The sequence below is a fragment of the Lolium perenne genome, chromosome 2, assembly GCF_019359855.2.
Source record: "Lolium perenne isolate Kyuss_39 chromosome 2, Kyuss_2.0, whole genome shotgun sequence".
Lineage (NCBI taxonomy): Eukaryota > Viridiplantae > Streptophyta > Magnoliopsida > Poales > Poaceae > Lolium > Lolium perenne.
In genome coordinates, this window is record NC_067245.2 from 291,223,300 (window position 1) to 291,239,257 (window position 15,958).

Here is a 15,958-nt window from a genome sequence, read left to right on the forward strand (position 1 = left end):
AAACGGAGATTCGATGTTTGGAAACAAGGCCTAGGGATCATACTTTCACTAGTGGACACTCTCAACATTGATCACATAATAAAACCACTCTACACTCTCTTGTTGGATGACAAACACCATTAATTGTGTAGGGCTACAAGAGCACCTCAATGCCGGAGTTAACAAGCTCCACAACATTCGATGTTCATATTTAAATAACCTTAGAGTGCATGATAGATCATTGCAATTATACCAAGTACTAACATAGCATGCACACTGTCACCATCACACTATGAAGGAGGAATAGATCACATCAATACTATCATAGTAATAGTTAACTCCATAATCTACAAGAGATTACAATCATAACCTACGCCAAGAACTACATGATGCACACACTGTCACCATTACATCATGAAGGAGGAATAGAGTACTTTAATAACATCACTAGAGTAACACATAGATGAATAGTGATACAAAACTCATATGAATCTCAATCATGTAAGGCAGCTCATGAGATCATTGTATTGAAGTACATAGGAGAGGGATTAACCACATAGCTACCGGTACATCCCTTAGCCTCGAGGGAGAACTACTCCCTCCTCATGGGAGACAGCAGCGGTGATGAAGATGGCGGTGGTGTCGATGGAGAAGCCTTCCGGGGGCACTTCCCCGTCCTGGCGGCGTGCCGGAACAGAGACTCCTGTCCCCCAGATCTTGGCTTCGCGATGGCTGATACGTCTCCGACGTATCAATAATTTCTTATGTTCCATGCCACATTATTGATGATATCTACATGTTTTATGCATACTTTATGTCATTATTATGCGTTTTCCGGAACTAACCTATTGACGAGATGCCGAAGTGCCAGTTGCTGTTTTCTGCTGTTTTTGGTTTCAGAAATCCTAGTAAGGAAATATTCTCGGAATTGGACGAAATCAACGCCCAGGGTCCTATTTTTCCACGAAGCTTCCAGAAGTCCGAAGGGGAAACGAAGTGGGGCCACGAGGTGGGGACACAGTAGGGCGGCGCGGCCCAAGCCCTGGCCGCGCCGGCCTAGTGTGTGGCCCCGCCAGGACTCCACCGACCTTGCCCTTCCGCCTACTTAAAGTCTCCGTCGCGAAAACCCTACCACGTTCGACGAAACCAGAGAAAACCTTCCAGAGCCGCCACCATCGTGAAGCCAAGATCTGGGGGACAGGAGTCTCTGTTCCGGCACGCCGCCGGGACGGGGAAGTGCCCCCGGAAGGCTTCTCCATCGACACCACCGCCATCTTCATCAACGCTGCTGTCTCCCATGAGGAGGGAGTAGTTCTCCATCAAGGCTCGGGGCTGTACCGGTAGCTATGTGGTTCATCTCTCTCCTATGTACTTCAATACAATAATCTCATGAGCTGCCTTACATGATTGAGATTCATATGATGATGCTTGTAATCTGGATGTCATTATGCTAGTCAAGTGGATTTTACTTATGTGATCTCCGAAGACTCCTTGTCCCACGTGTGTAAAGGTGACAGTGTGTGCACCGTGTGGGTCTCTTAGGCTATATTTCACAGAATACTTATTCACTGAGTTATGATTTGAGTTGGATGTCTCTATGAAATTGTGGTGTGTTAGTACCTCCTGTGAATGCTCAAAGTGACAGCGTGGGGTGTTCATTAGTACTTGGGAATGCATCTTTAAGGTTTGCCTACATGATGAATTAGTGTTCGTTATCTTGCCAGAGAGTAATTCAGAGTAGCATAGTGAAGTGCTTATTTATATCTCTTTATGATTGCAATGTGTTTTGTATCACAATATATCTGTGTGCTACTCCAGTGATGTTATTAAAGTAGTTTATTCCTCCTGCACGGTGTAATGGTGACAGTGTGTGCATCGTGTAGTACTTGGCGTAGGCTATGATTGTGATCTCTTGTAGATTATGAAGTTAACTATTGCTATGATAGTATTGATGTGATCTATTCCTCCTTTCGTAGTGTGAAGGTGACAGTGTGCATGCTATGTTAGTACTTGGTTTGGTTATGTTGATCTATCATGCACTCTAAGGTTATTTAAATATGAACATTGAATATTGTGGAGCTTGTTAACTCCGGTATTGAGGGTTCGTGTAATCCTACACAGTTAGTGGTGTTCATCATCCAACAAGAGGGTGTAGAGTATAGCATCTATCTATTTATTCTGTTATGTGATCAATGTTGAGAGTGTCCACTAGTGAAAGTATGATCCCTAGGCCTTGTTCCTAAATATCGCTATCATTGCTTGTTTATCGTTCTGCTGCATGTATCTGCTGCAATATTACTACCATCAACTGCATGCCGGCAAGCACTTTTACGCGCCGTACTATCGCTTATATTCATTCATACCACTTGTATTTCACTATCTCTTCGCCGAACTAGTGCACCTATTAGGTGTGTTGGGGACACAAGAGACTTCTTGCTTTGTGGTTGCAGGGTTGCATGAGAGGGATATCTTTGACCTCTTCCTCCCTGAGTTCGATAAACCTTGGGTGATCCACTTAAGGGAAACTTGCTGCTGTTCTACAAACCTCTGCTCTTGGAGGCCCAACACTGTCTACAAGAATAGAAGCACCCGTAGACATCAAGCATATTTTCTGGCGCCGTTGCCGGGGAGGAAAGGTAAAAGGCATTCGTACTTCGGTCCCAGGTAACTAAGTACTTTTTTGTTGCCGTTGTGTGTGTGCTCGAAGCTATTTCCTTTAGATCCTGCAATTGCATCTTTTTGTTTCTTGTTTACACTAGTTAGGCATAATGGACAACAATGAGCTTCTTATTCTATTTCCTGATTTAAGACATGGATGGTTTGATGCGAAAATTAAAAAACCTATGGAACATATTAGTATGAACGCTTTGAACACCATTGTTGCTAATGATATGGAAAATTCTAAGCTTGGGGAAGCTGGCTTTGATGAGCATGATATTTTTAGTCCCCCAAGCATTGAGGAGAAAATTTACTTTGATGATACTTTGCCTCCTATTTATGATGATTATAATGATATTGGTCTTTTAGTACACTTTGTTATGGAGGATAAATTTGATTATGATTACAATATGCCTCCTATATTTGATGATGAGAATAATAATGATAGCTACTTTGTTGAATTTGCTCCCACTATTACTAATAAAATTGATTATGCTTATGTGGAGAGTAATGATACTTTTATGCATGTGAATAAGAATGCTTTATGTGATACTTATATTGTTGAGTTTGTTCATGATGCCTCTGAAAATTATTATGAGGGAGGAAAATATGGTTGTAGAAATTTTCATGTTACTAAAACACCTCTCTATATGCTGAAATTTTTGAAGTTACACTGGTTTTATCTTCCTATGCTTGTTACTTTGCTCTTCATGAACTTGTTTATTTACAAGATTCGTATGCATAGGAAACATGTTTGACTTAAATGTGTTTTGAATTTGCTTTTTGATGCTCTCTTTTGCTTCAACTCTATTTCTTGCGAGTGCATCATTAAAACTGCTGAGCCCATCTTAATGGCTATAAAGAAAGAACTTCTTGGGAGATAACCCATGTGTTTATTTTGTTACAGTACTTTTATTTTATATTTGTGTCTTGGAAGTTGTTACTACTGTAGCAACCTCTCCTTATCTTAATTTTGTTGCATTGTTGTGCCAAGTAAAGTCTTTGATAGCAAGGTTGATACTAGATTTGGATTACTGCGCAGAAACAGATTTCTGTCTGTCACGAATCTGGGCAGAATTCTCTGTAGGTAACTCAGAAAAATCTGCCAATTTACGTGCGTGATCCTCAGATATGTACGCAACTTTCATTCAATTTGGGCATTTTCATCTGAGCAAGTCTGGTGCCATTTTAAAATTCGTCTTTACGGACTGTTCTGTTTTGACAGATTCTGCCTTTTATTTCGCATTGCCTCTTTTGCTGTGTTGGATGGATTTCTTTGTTCCATTGACTTCCAGTAGCTTTGTGCAATGTCCAGAAGTATTAAGAATGATTGTGTCACCTCTGAACATGTGAAATTTTGATTATGCACTAACCCTCTAATGAGTTTGTTTCGAGTTTGGTGTGGAGGAAGTTTTCAAGGGTCAAGAGAGGAGGACGATATACTATGATCAAGAAGAGTGAAGAGTCTAAGCTTGGGGATGCCCAGGTGGTTCATCCATGCATATTTCAAGAAGAATCAAGCATCTAAGCTTGGGGATGCCCAAGGCATCCCCTTCTTCATCGACAAATTTATCAGGTTCCTCCCTTGAAACTATATTTTTATTCGGTCACATCTTATGTACTTTACTTGGAGCGTCTGTTTGTTTTTGTTTTTGTTTTTGTTTGAATAAATGCTTGTGTGGGAGAGAGACACGCTCCGCTGGTTCATATGAACACATGTGTTCTTAGCTTTTAATGTTCATGGCGAAGGTTGAAACGCCGTTAATTGTTATATGGTTGGAAACGGGAAATGCTACATGTAGTAATTGGTAAAATGTCTTGGATAATTTGATACTTGGCAATTGTTGTGCTCATGTTTAAGCTCTTGCATCATATACTTTGCACCTATTAATGAAGAAATACATAGAGCTTGCTAAAATTTGGTTTGCATAATTGGTCTCTCTAAGGTCTAGATAATTTCTAGTAAAGAGTTTGAACAACAAGGAAGACGGTGTGGAGTCTTATAATGTTTACAATATGTCTTTTATGTGAGTTTTGCTGCACCGGTTCATCCTTGTGTTTGTTTCAAATAATCTTGCTAGCCTAAACCTTGTATCGAGAGGGAATACTTCTCATTCATCCAAAATCCTTGAGCCAACCACTATGCCATTTGTGTCCACCATACCTACCTACTACATGGTATTTCTCCGCCATTCCAAAGTAAATTGCTTGAGTGCTACCTTTAAATAATTCAAAATTTATCACCTCTGATTTGTGTCAATGTTTTATAGCTGATGAGAAAGTATGTGGTGTTTATCTTTCATTCTTGTTGGGCAACTTTCACCAATGGACTAGTGGCTTCATCCGCTTATCCAATAATTTTGCAAAAAGAGCTGGCGCGGGGTTCCCAGCCCCCAATTAATCAACCTTCATTAATAATTCTCTTCACATGTTTTGCTCTGATTCATCAGTAAGCAACTTAATTTTGCAAATAGACACTCCTTCATGGTATGTGAATGTTGGAAGGCACCCGAGGATTCGGTTAGCCATGGCTTGTGTAAGCAAAAGGTTGGGAGGAGTGTCATCCATAAATAAAACTAAAATACATGTGTAAACAAAAGAGAAGAGGGATGATCTACCTTCTTTGGTAGAGATAACGTCCTTCATGGGAGCCGCTCTTTGAAGGTTTGTCTGGCAAGGGGGTTAGAGTGCCCACTACCATTCGTTGACAACAACAAACACCTCTCAAAATTTTACTTTTATGCTCTCTTTATGTTTTCAAAACTAAAGCTCTAGCACAAATATAGCAATCAATGCTTCCCTCTGCGAAGGGCCATTCTTTTACCTTTTATGTTGAGTCAGTTCACCTATTTCTCTCCATCTCAAGAAGCAAACACTTGTGTGAACTGTGCATTGATTCCTACATACTTGCATATTGCACTTGTTATATTACTTTGCATTGACAACTATCCATGAGATATACATGTTATAAGTTGAAAGCAACCGCTGAAACTTAATCTTCCTTTGTGTTGCTTCAACACCTTTACTTTGATTTATTGCTTTATGAGTTAACTCTTATGCAAGACTTATTGATGCTTGTCTTGAAAGTACTATTCATGAAAAGTCTTTGCTTTATGATTCAGTTGTTTACTCATATAATTACCATTGTTTTGATCGCTGCATTCATTACATATGCTTACAATAGTATGATCAAGGTTATGATGGCATGTCACTCCAGAAATTATCTTTGTTATCGTTTACCTGCTCGGGACGAGCAGGAACTAAGCTTGGGGATGCTGATACGTCTCCGACGTATCGATAATTTCTTATGTTCCATGCCACATTATTGATGATATCTACATGTTTTATGCATACTTTATGTCATTATTATGCGTTTTCCGGAACTAACCTATTGACGAGATGCCGAAGTGCCAGTTGCTGTTTTCTGTTGTTTTTGGTTTCAGAAATCCTAGTAAGGAAATATTCTCGGAATTGGACGAAATCAACGCCCAGGGTCCTATTTTTCCACGAAGCTTCCAGAAGTCCGAAGGGGAAACGAAGTGGGGCCACGAGGTGGGGACACAGTAGGGTGGCGCGGCCCAAGCCCTGGCCGCCCCGGCCTAGTGTGTGGCCCCACCAGGACTCCACCGACCTTGCCCTTCCGCCTACTTAAAGTCTCCATCGCGAAAACCCTACCACGTTCGACGAAACCAGAGAAAACCTTCCAGAGCCGCCGCCATCGTGAAGCCAAGATGCGGGGACAGGAGTCTCTGTTCCGGCACGCCGCCGGGACGGGGAAGTGCCCGGAAGGCTTCTCCATCGACACCACCGCCATCTTCATCAACGCTGCTGTCTCCCATGAGGAGGAGTAGTTCTCCATCAAGGCTCGGGGCTGTCAGAGGTAGCTATGTGGTTCATCTCTCTCCTATGTACTTCAATACAATAATCTCATGAGCTGCCTTACATGATTGAGATTCATATGATGATGCTTGTAATCTAGATGTCATTATGCTAGTCAAGTGGATTTTACTTATGTGATCTCCGGAGACTCCTTGTCCCACGTGTGTAAAGGTGACAGTGTGTGCACCGTGTGGGTCTCTTAGGCTATATTTCACAGAATACTTATTCACTGAGTTATGATTTGAGTTGGATGTCTCTATGAAATTGTGGTGTGTTAGTACCTCCTGTGAATGCTCAAAGTGACAGCGTGGGGTGTTCATTAGTACTTGGGAATGCATCTTTAAGGTTTGCCTACATGATGAATTAGTGTTCGTTATCTTGCCAGAGAGTAATTCATAGTAGCATAGTGAAGTGCTTATTTATATCTCTTTATGATTGCAATGTGTTTTGTATCACAATATATCTGTGTGCTACTCTAGTGATGTTATTAAAGTAGTTTATTCCTCCTGCACGGTGTAATGGTGACAGTGTGTGCATCGTGTAGTACTTGACGTATGCTATGATTGTGATCTCTTGTATATTATGAAGTTAACTATTGCTATGATAGTATTGATGTGATCTATTCCTCCTTTCGTAGTGTGAAGGTGACAGTGTGCATGCTATGTTAGTACTTGGTTTGGTTATGTTGATCTGTCATGCACTCTAAGGTTATTTAAATATGAACATTGAATATTGTGGAGCTTGTTAACTCCGGCATTGAGGGTTCGTGTAATCCTACACAGTTAGTGGTGTTCATCATCCAACAAGAGGGTGTAGAGTCTAGCATCTATCTATTTATTCTGTTATGTGATCAATGTTGAGAGTGTCCACTAGTGGAAGTATGATCCCTAGGCCTTGTTCCTAAATACTGCTATCGCTGCTTGTTTACTGTTCTGCTGCATGTATACTGCCTGCAATATTACTACCATCAACTGCACGCCAGCAAGCACTTTTCTGGCGCCGTACTTGTCGTTGCCTAATCGACGGTACCCCGGAGGAGGGATCCTCACGAGGGGGAGAAGAAGTAGGGGCCATAGGGCGGAGTGCTCTCGGGACGGTGGTACGCGAGTTACCCAGCTTTGGAACACCTGCACGATGACAGGGCCTACTGCTGCTTGTCTGGAATTATCTGGGCGCTTTCGCGTTGTTACAATGAGTTGTGGTTGTGCCTCTAGGGCTCCCGGGATCCGGCTTATATAGACGCTCGGATCTAGGGTTTACACGGAGAGTCCTAGCCGGAATACAAGTTGCCTAACTACGGTACAAAGCATTGCCGTGTACGTCAAGGATCCGCCTTCCTTCTAGGTCACACTGGATCCGGATACTTCATGGGCCTTCACGGATCCGGCCTCCTTCGTAGGTCGGTTAGGATCCGGCTCCTCGTTCCTGGGCTGGACTTCATCCTTCACGATCTACGACAATCGGGGCCGCCCGATGGGCCACATGCCTCACCACCAACTATGGGCCACCCGGGCTTGCCGGATCTAGGCCACGCCGTTGATATACCCATAAAGTATACCCACAACAGTAGCCCCCGAAGTTCTCCGAGATTCATCATTCCTCCGACTTCATTCAGCTCGGAAACGAAGAGAATCTTGAAGAGCTTCAAAACTTCTTACTTGATTCCGGGTTCACTTCGCCGGAAATTCTCCATCTTCAGATCATGCCAACAACGGAAAGTCCACTCTTCCCGCGCACAACTTCCTCATTTCCCGCGCTAAATTTTCGCAGATGCAAATCTTTAGCCGGAATTTCCGGGAGTGCGTGGTTAAGTTACCTTTGCGTCATTTTACCGCGCTTGACCTAAAACACGTGTCATCCATCCAACGGTGCGACCGTTCCGTTTCCACCATCGGATCTGGATCCCGAATCTCCGCGTGCGGTCTATAAATACCCCGCGGTTCGGTAAAATCTCATTCTTTCACCCCTTTTCACCACCTCGTCTTCCTCCTCGCGACGCGCCGCCCGCCGGATCTCGACTCTGGCGAGCTTTTGCCACGGTGAACTCCGCGCGCCGCCAAACCAAGGCTCCCCTCGCGCCAAGATTCCCGCGGTTGAACGAGAATTTCGCTCCGCCGCCGATTCATGGTCACGCAGGACGATTTCCTTCAAGTTCGGCGACCTCGTCATCGCCGGAGCTCCGTCGAGCCACCGCGCCATTAGCGGTAAGTGCGCCGGTCTTGTAGAAGATAACCTAGTGTAGAAGATAGACTTAGTGATCCGGGTACTCAAATACTTTGTATGGGCGCAGCCGGAAGCATGCCACTCGAAACGTCGCATTGTACTGGTAGCTCTCCGAGTAGCCCTGATCCCAATCAAATGGAACCCATATGCCCGGATCCCATATCATTCCTGCCACCATATGTTTTCGACATTAGACTAGCTCAACCTTTTTCCGCATCTTCCAGCACCACTCCAAGCCGGATCCCTTCCCTTCAAGAGCTCCAAGAAGAACTCGAGGGACAAGCTCGGATGGCAGCAAAAGTGCAGGAGGCGGAAAACAAGAGGGCGTCCAAAGCCCGGATCCGCGAAGGAGAGCGGGGTCAGTGGTGGCCTTGCGCAACTACCGATGTGGAGCTTAGAGAGCTCCAGAACGAGGGCATGATCTCCACACATTGGAGTTTCACGCGCGACTCCGACGTCCCCAAGCCTGAAGCCGGAGAAATTGTCATGACCAAAGCTTGGGTGGAACGCGGACTTTCACTTCCCTGTTCGGAATTCTTCCTCTCCGTCCTCAACACATATGGGCTCCAGCCCCACAACATCTGCCCAAACTCTTACCTTCTCCTGTCCAACTTCGTGACTCTCTGCGAAGGACACCTTGGGATCCGGCCAGACGTCAAGTTATGGCAGTTCTTTTTCCGGGTGAAGAAAGAAACCAAGGACAAAGCAATGGTGAACTGCGGAAGCATGACATTTATGCTCCGCCCTAGTCGCATGTATCCTCCCCATGACTCGCACGAATCTGTCCGGTACTGGAACGCCGGATGGTTCTATGAGAAAAACGCCTCAGTTCCGGATGTCCACGATGGCCTGCCCCAGTTTATCAACGAACCTCCGGAAGAGCTTGCAAGCTGGAGCTTCGTCCCTTCGCTCGCCCAGACCCCGATCTTGGAAAAGGCTGCGCGGAGAATCTCCTGGTTAGTCCACGACGGGCTGACCGGAGCCCAGCTCACACTTAGCTGGTTCTCCCGGAGAATCCAGCCTCTACGCTACAACGCGCGCTTGATGTGCGCTTATACCGGGGCGGATGATCTTCTTCGGGTTACCCGCCACGATCTTCCGGCCGACTCTCTGAAGAGGAGGTTCAAGACGCTGGTGAAGATTCCGAGGGGCCAACAGGTCCCGGAACTGATCAAGGATATATACACGAACGACCAATGTCCTCCGGTAAGCTTTGTTCTTTTCGTTGATTCAAATTTCGCAAGTTTTTTGATGTTATCTCTAATTCTTGTTTATTTCTTCCAGCTCAACACTTTGGCGGAGGAAAACTTCCGCACCATTCTTCGTGTTCCCGTTAGCGGCGACGCGGCGGAGGAGGCTCCGGACGACGACGAGGAGGAAGAGGAGCAAGCACCCCGCAAGGCGGCCCCTCGACCTACAAAGCGTCCCCGCGCCAAGGTTTCCGGCACTGAAGCCGGGACTAGCGGCGAGGCCTCCGCCAAGAAGCCCAAGACGTCAAAACCACCTCCGCTGGACTCAAGGAAAGCGGAGCGTGCGCGCCTAAGGATGCTCTCAACAGCTGGCCAGCGCACGCGGCCCATCATCCCCGGCGCCCCGTAAGTTTCCGAACATGATGCAACTTTAACTTGGCGAAATTATCTCTTGTCTGAACCCTTTCACTTGTTTGCAGGAATCCGAATGTCACTGCCACGCGGACCACCAGCCAGGAGCCCATCACGAAATATATGAAGAAATCTCCGGCTGTTGGTCCCTCTACCCCAGTTCCACCAAGTGCCTCCCACCCAACTCCTCAACCGTCGCCCCCTCAGGCTGATCCATCTCCCCCTCCTGCCGCAAACACTCCACCGGAAATAATTCCGGTTAGAAGCGAGAAGGTGGGCGGAGACGATCCTAAGGCCAAAGGCCCTGCCCAAGAAGACACGGAAGTACAAGGCCAAGGAGAAGTTGAAGTCACTTCTTCCGAGAAGGCTGGAGACGGCGCTGGCGACATCGTCGTTTTTCCGAAGAACTTTGGAGATCCGGCTGACACCACTTCCACCCCCAAGGCATATGCTACCAAGTTTTTCAACAAGTTAACTGAGGCGGAGAAGTGGGAGCTTGAACAAGACCTGCTCAACGCCATCTTGAACAACGCACAGGGGAAACACGATCTTTGCGACATCGGAGATCCAGATTTTAAGAAGGATGTCGGCCAGTTCTTCGACAAGCTCATCTGCAAGCAAAAGGTACTCCCCAGTAGCCCCCAAGCATGTAGGCGGAAACTCAAATAATAGTTAGCGCTTAGATGCTTAGAGAAAGATTACTTCCAGGAAAGTTTTTTTTAAAAAAAAATTGGACCAGTAGCCCCCAAGCATTATGGCAGAAAGGTTCCGGCAATGATGCTTTGAAAGAAACCACTGTTACAGGCGGAATTTTTACTCCTGCCCTGTTTAAATTTTACAGGAACAGCAGGCGCTGCACTACGAGCTGCACAAGAACATTGCCCTGCAGCGCCGCGTTACTCTGAGCCAAGCGGAAAATATCCGAACTCTGAAGGATGAGAATGCGGAGCTGACCAAACAGCTGGCGGACGCCCAAGGTTGGTTTCCGCCTTCTTCGTCATTAGCCATATTCCGACTTAGAACGTTGTTGCTAACTTATGTTATTTATAGGCGCATCCTCTTCCCTTGCTACAGCCTCATCTGAACTTGAGAACCTGCGCTCCTCGTACCAAGATTTGGAAACGAAACTAAAGGAGGCGGAACTAAAGAGGGAGCAGGCCGAGAAGCAGCTGGCGGAGAAAAACTCCGAACACATCAGGGAAAAGGGCGAGATGTTGCTGAAGAAAAATGCTGACAGCGAGACCATCAAGAGGCAGCAAAAAGAGCTCAATGGACTCCGGAAATATATGGAGACCGCGGAGCATCACTGGGACTTGCTCAACAAGAACATTTTGGGTAGGATACTGAAACCTTGCCCAGATGTTTGCTCCGACTTTTTACTTTGTGCTCAAATTGCATGCTTATATCCTGATTATCTTTATGCAGAGCCACTTGGTTATCCGGAGCAGCGCCGGAATTTGTTCCCCCGGGATGACCTTCTTCAACTCGCAGGCGATGATTGCAAAGATCTCATCTCCGCCTCCCGCAAGATATGCTATAACTTATCCATCAAGAGGAGTCGCACATGCAACGTTCGCAAGCTTGTTGGGAAGATGGATGTTCTGCCGGAGCTGGTGACGGATCTGCAAGCATCATCAGCCCGAGGCGCAGCTGCAATGGCCTTGACCATGTGCCTAGCACATAATCCGGGTCTTGATCTTGATCAAGTGACCACGGCGTTCCTCGGATGCGGATGTCGGCGCGGCTGCTGGATGCGATGAGCGGCTACGACACCCGTATCGCGCGCAGATCCGGCATGATGAATTCTATGACAAGGTCGTTCTTCCCGCCGACGAGCCCTTGGAAGAGGAACTTCGAAGGAGCTCGCCGCGAAGGCGCGACTGCGGAATCCGGAACCCAATACACCTGGACCAGCTCCAAGGACGCTCCCAAGAGGAACCCAAGACCAGTGACTGCCGCTTACGAAGAAGGAGAAAGTGATGAAGACGTGTCTTCTCCGGCCGAAGACCCCGAGAAGAAAGACTCAGAGGGCATGACTTCTCCGGCCTAGGGGGAGTGAGAACTTTTATTCCTGCGGGAGAAACAATGCATCATTTTGGCCCCAGCGAGGGTTTGTAATATAACTTTAAATTCTTAAGTATCTAGGGACGAAACAATTATGCATGGGCGGAAAACTTATCCTGCTATCCTTTTGAATTATTTGCATGTTTCATTTTATGTCGGAAAGCAAGTGCTGACTTCATTGTTTTCCGGCGTACTCGCTTGACCTTCCGCGAGCCGGAAAACCTTAACCGGAAATGCTCGCCAGCGGCGACGAAGCCCAATGGCAGTCCGTCCATAACCGCGGAAACAAGCCCCCAGGCATAGGTGCCGGAAATCGCTACTAGGAATCCAAGAGTTCGCAACAGATAACAACTTAATCAGAAAACTTAAGCTTACGTCTTAAAAGACGGTTTTGGAAATCACAACTTTCATACACGCCTAGGCGGAAATATCCAGCTCTGCGGTTTTAGTCGGAAAAAACATACACGATCTAAAATGAACAAGTAAAGGAGGTAAAAGACTCAAAGAGTGAACCATAAGCTTTATTTCATTGATCATGTATTAGTATTACAGAGTTTATAACTCGGAAAACATATGCTAAGTGTAGAAAGGACGTAGCTGTGCGATGTTCCAAGGGCGATCTGTTTCATCGTAGATGTCATCCGGATCCTCACGCTTGCGTTTCCGGTGCCAGTTAGCAGGTCTATCCCTCAGCTCGCGGAAATCAACAAGGTAGTACGACCCGTTATGGAGCACTTTGCTAACGACGAAGGGTCCTTCCCATGGAGTTTGCAGCTTATGGTCTTTCACCTGTCGAAGGCGGAGGACCAGGTCTCCTGCCATGAAGGAGCGATTCGAACTCGACGATCGTGATAGCGTCGGAGCTTCTGCTGGTAGATGGCGGAGCGCTGATCAGCTAGGTTCCGAGCTTCCTCAATCAGGTCCACAGATAGCTGTCTGGCCTCATCAGCTGTTTCTTCATTGTAGGCGGAAAATCGCGGTGAATCGTGGATGATGTCGGAGGGTAGCACGGCTTCGGATCCGTATACCAGGAAAAAGGGTAAACCTGTTGATACGTTAGGGGTAGTTCGTAAACTCCAAAAAACATCTTCCAAATCGTCTGCCCAAGCTCCACTGCTCGCCGCAGTGGTTCTTCAAGGCGCGGCTTAATTCCTGATAATATTAGACCGTTAGCCCTTTCAACCTTGACCGTTAGATTGTGGATGAGCCACGGATGCAAGGTCCGATCGAATCCCCATTGTGTCACAATAATCCCTCAACTCTCCTTGGGCGAAGTTTGTGCCATTATCTGTGATTATCCGTGTGGGATGCCGAATCTCATCACGAGGCTACGTACGAATTTTAGTGTCGTAGCACCATCGGCTTTTCTCACCGGCTTTGCCTCGATCCACTTGCTGAATTTGTCAACAGCGACAGAAGGTATTCAAAACCGCCAGAGATGATCTTTTAACTTACCAACCATATCGAGCCCCTGCACCGCAAATGGCCAGGTGATAGGTATGGTCTTCAGCTCTTGGGCTGGAGCGTTTGGTTGAGTAGCGTAGTGCGACAACCTCGGCAGGTTTTTACCAGCTTGTCAAGATCTTCTTTAGGCGTGAGCAGTAGAATCCTAGCCGGAAAGCTTTGGCAACGAGGGATCTGGGAGCGGCGTGATGCCCGCAGTCCCCTGCGTGGATCTCTCTGAGGATTTCAATGCCATCTTGATTAGAGACGCATTTGAGAAACACCCCTGCTGCACTTCGTTTGTAGAGCTGTCCATCAACAATTGTGTAGGTTCTCGCTCGTCGACGATGCGTCGTGCGAGGACCTCGTCCTCTGGCAACTTCTGATCGATGAGGTAGTCCAGGAAAGGCTGTGTCCAAGCCGGAATGATAGCCATCACCTCCCTAGCCGGAGATACTGCCACCTCTGGATTTTCCGGGTTAGCGCCCTTAACCGAGGGTATCCGGAGATGCTCCAGGAAAATGCCGGGCGGAATTTGCTTCCTGCCGGATCCGAGCTTGGATAGCATGTCTGCCGCTGTGTTATCGTCTCTCCTGACGTACTTGACTTCGTATCCGAGGAAGCACTTGGCGATCTCATCAACTTCGTCTCTGTAGGCCGCCATGACGGAGTTTTTGGCGTTCCAGGTTCCGGCTACTTGTTGTGCCACCAGGTCGGAATCTCCACATCATATGATGTGCTTGATCCCAATTTCCTTAGCGATGCGTAGACCGTGTAGTAGAGCCTCGTATTCCGCCATGTTATTTGTAGCTTCGAAGTGGATCTGCAGAACGTACTGCAGTTCTTCTCCGGTAGGGGATTTCAGGGTGACTCCGGCTCCCGAGCCTTGATGCTGCTTGGATCCATCGAAGTGCATGACCCATGTTTACGGTTCCGGCTCGATTTGCATCCGGAGCTTCGTCCAATCTGCGACGAAATACGCAAGACTTGGGATTTAACCGCAGTCCTGGGCTTGTAAGCGATGTCGAAGGCGGATAGTTCAATGCCCCATTTAGCCGTACGTCCTGTTGCGTCAGCGTTGTTGAGAATTGTTGATAGCGGAGCCTTGCTCACGACTGTTACTGGATGCTCTTGGAAGTAATGCCTCAGCTTCCGGCTGCCCAGGAACACTCCATAGGCTAGCTTCTGAAAGTGAGGGTATCTTTGTTTTGATTCCGTCAGCACCTCGCTAATGTAGTAGACAGGTCTTTGGACGTCATATTCATGACCTTCTTCCTTTCGCTCCACCACGATGACGAGGCTGATGACTTTGTTGGTAGCTGCCAGATAAAGGAGCATTGGCTCTGACTCTGCTGGAGCTGCCAAGATAGGTGGGGAGGTGAGTATTTCCTTCAACCCTCGAAGAGCTGCGTCGATGCGTCGTCCCGCACGAATTTGTCTGTTTTCTTCAGCAGCTTGTACAGAGGTAGCGCCTTCTCGCCAAGACGGCTAACAAACCTACTGATTGCTGCGACGCAACCAGTTAGTCGTTGCACATCTTTGAGACAAGTTGGCCGTTTGATGCACAGGATTGCCTTGATCTTTTCCGGGTTAACCTCAATGCCTGCGTGAGAGACTATGAAGCCAAGGAGTTTTCCGGCACGCCAAAAACGCACTTTAGCGGATTCAACATCATCTTGTACCTGCGGAGGTTGTCGAAGGTTTCTGTGAGGTCGCTGATCAAGTCGGATCCTTTCCGGGTCATGACCGCGATGTCGTCGACGTAAGCGTGCACGTTCCGGCCGATTTGGTCCTTCAGGCACCGCTGCATCGTTCGTTGGTAGGTGGCACCTGCATTTTTCAAACCGAAAGGCATGGTGACATAGCAGTAAGTGCCAAACGGGGTAATGAATGAAGTCGCCTTTTGGTCGGATTCCTTCATCCGGATCTGATGATACCCAGAATACGCATCAAGAAAACACAGAAGTTCCGCCCCCGCCGTCGAATCAATGACCTGGTCAATGCGCGGCAAGGGGAACGGATCCTTCGGGCAATGCTTGTTCAAGCCAGAGTAATCGATGCACATTCTTAGTATTTCAGTGTCTTTTTTGGGTACAAGGACGGGATTCGCG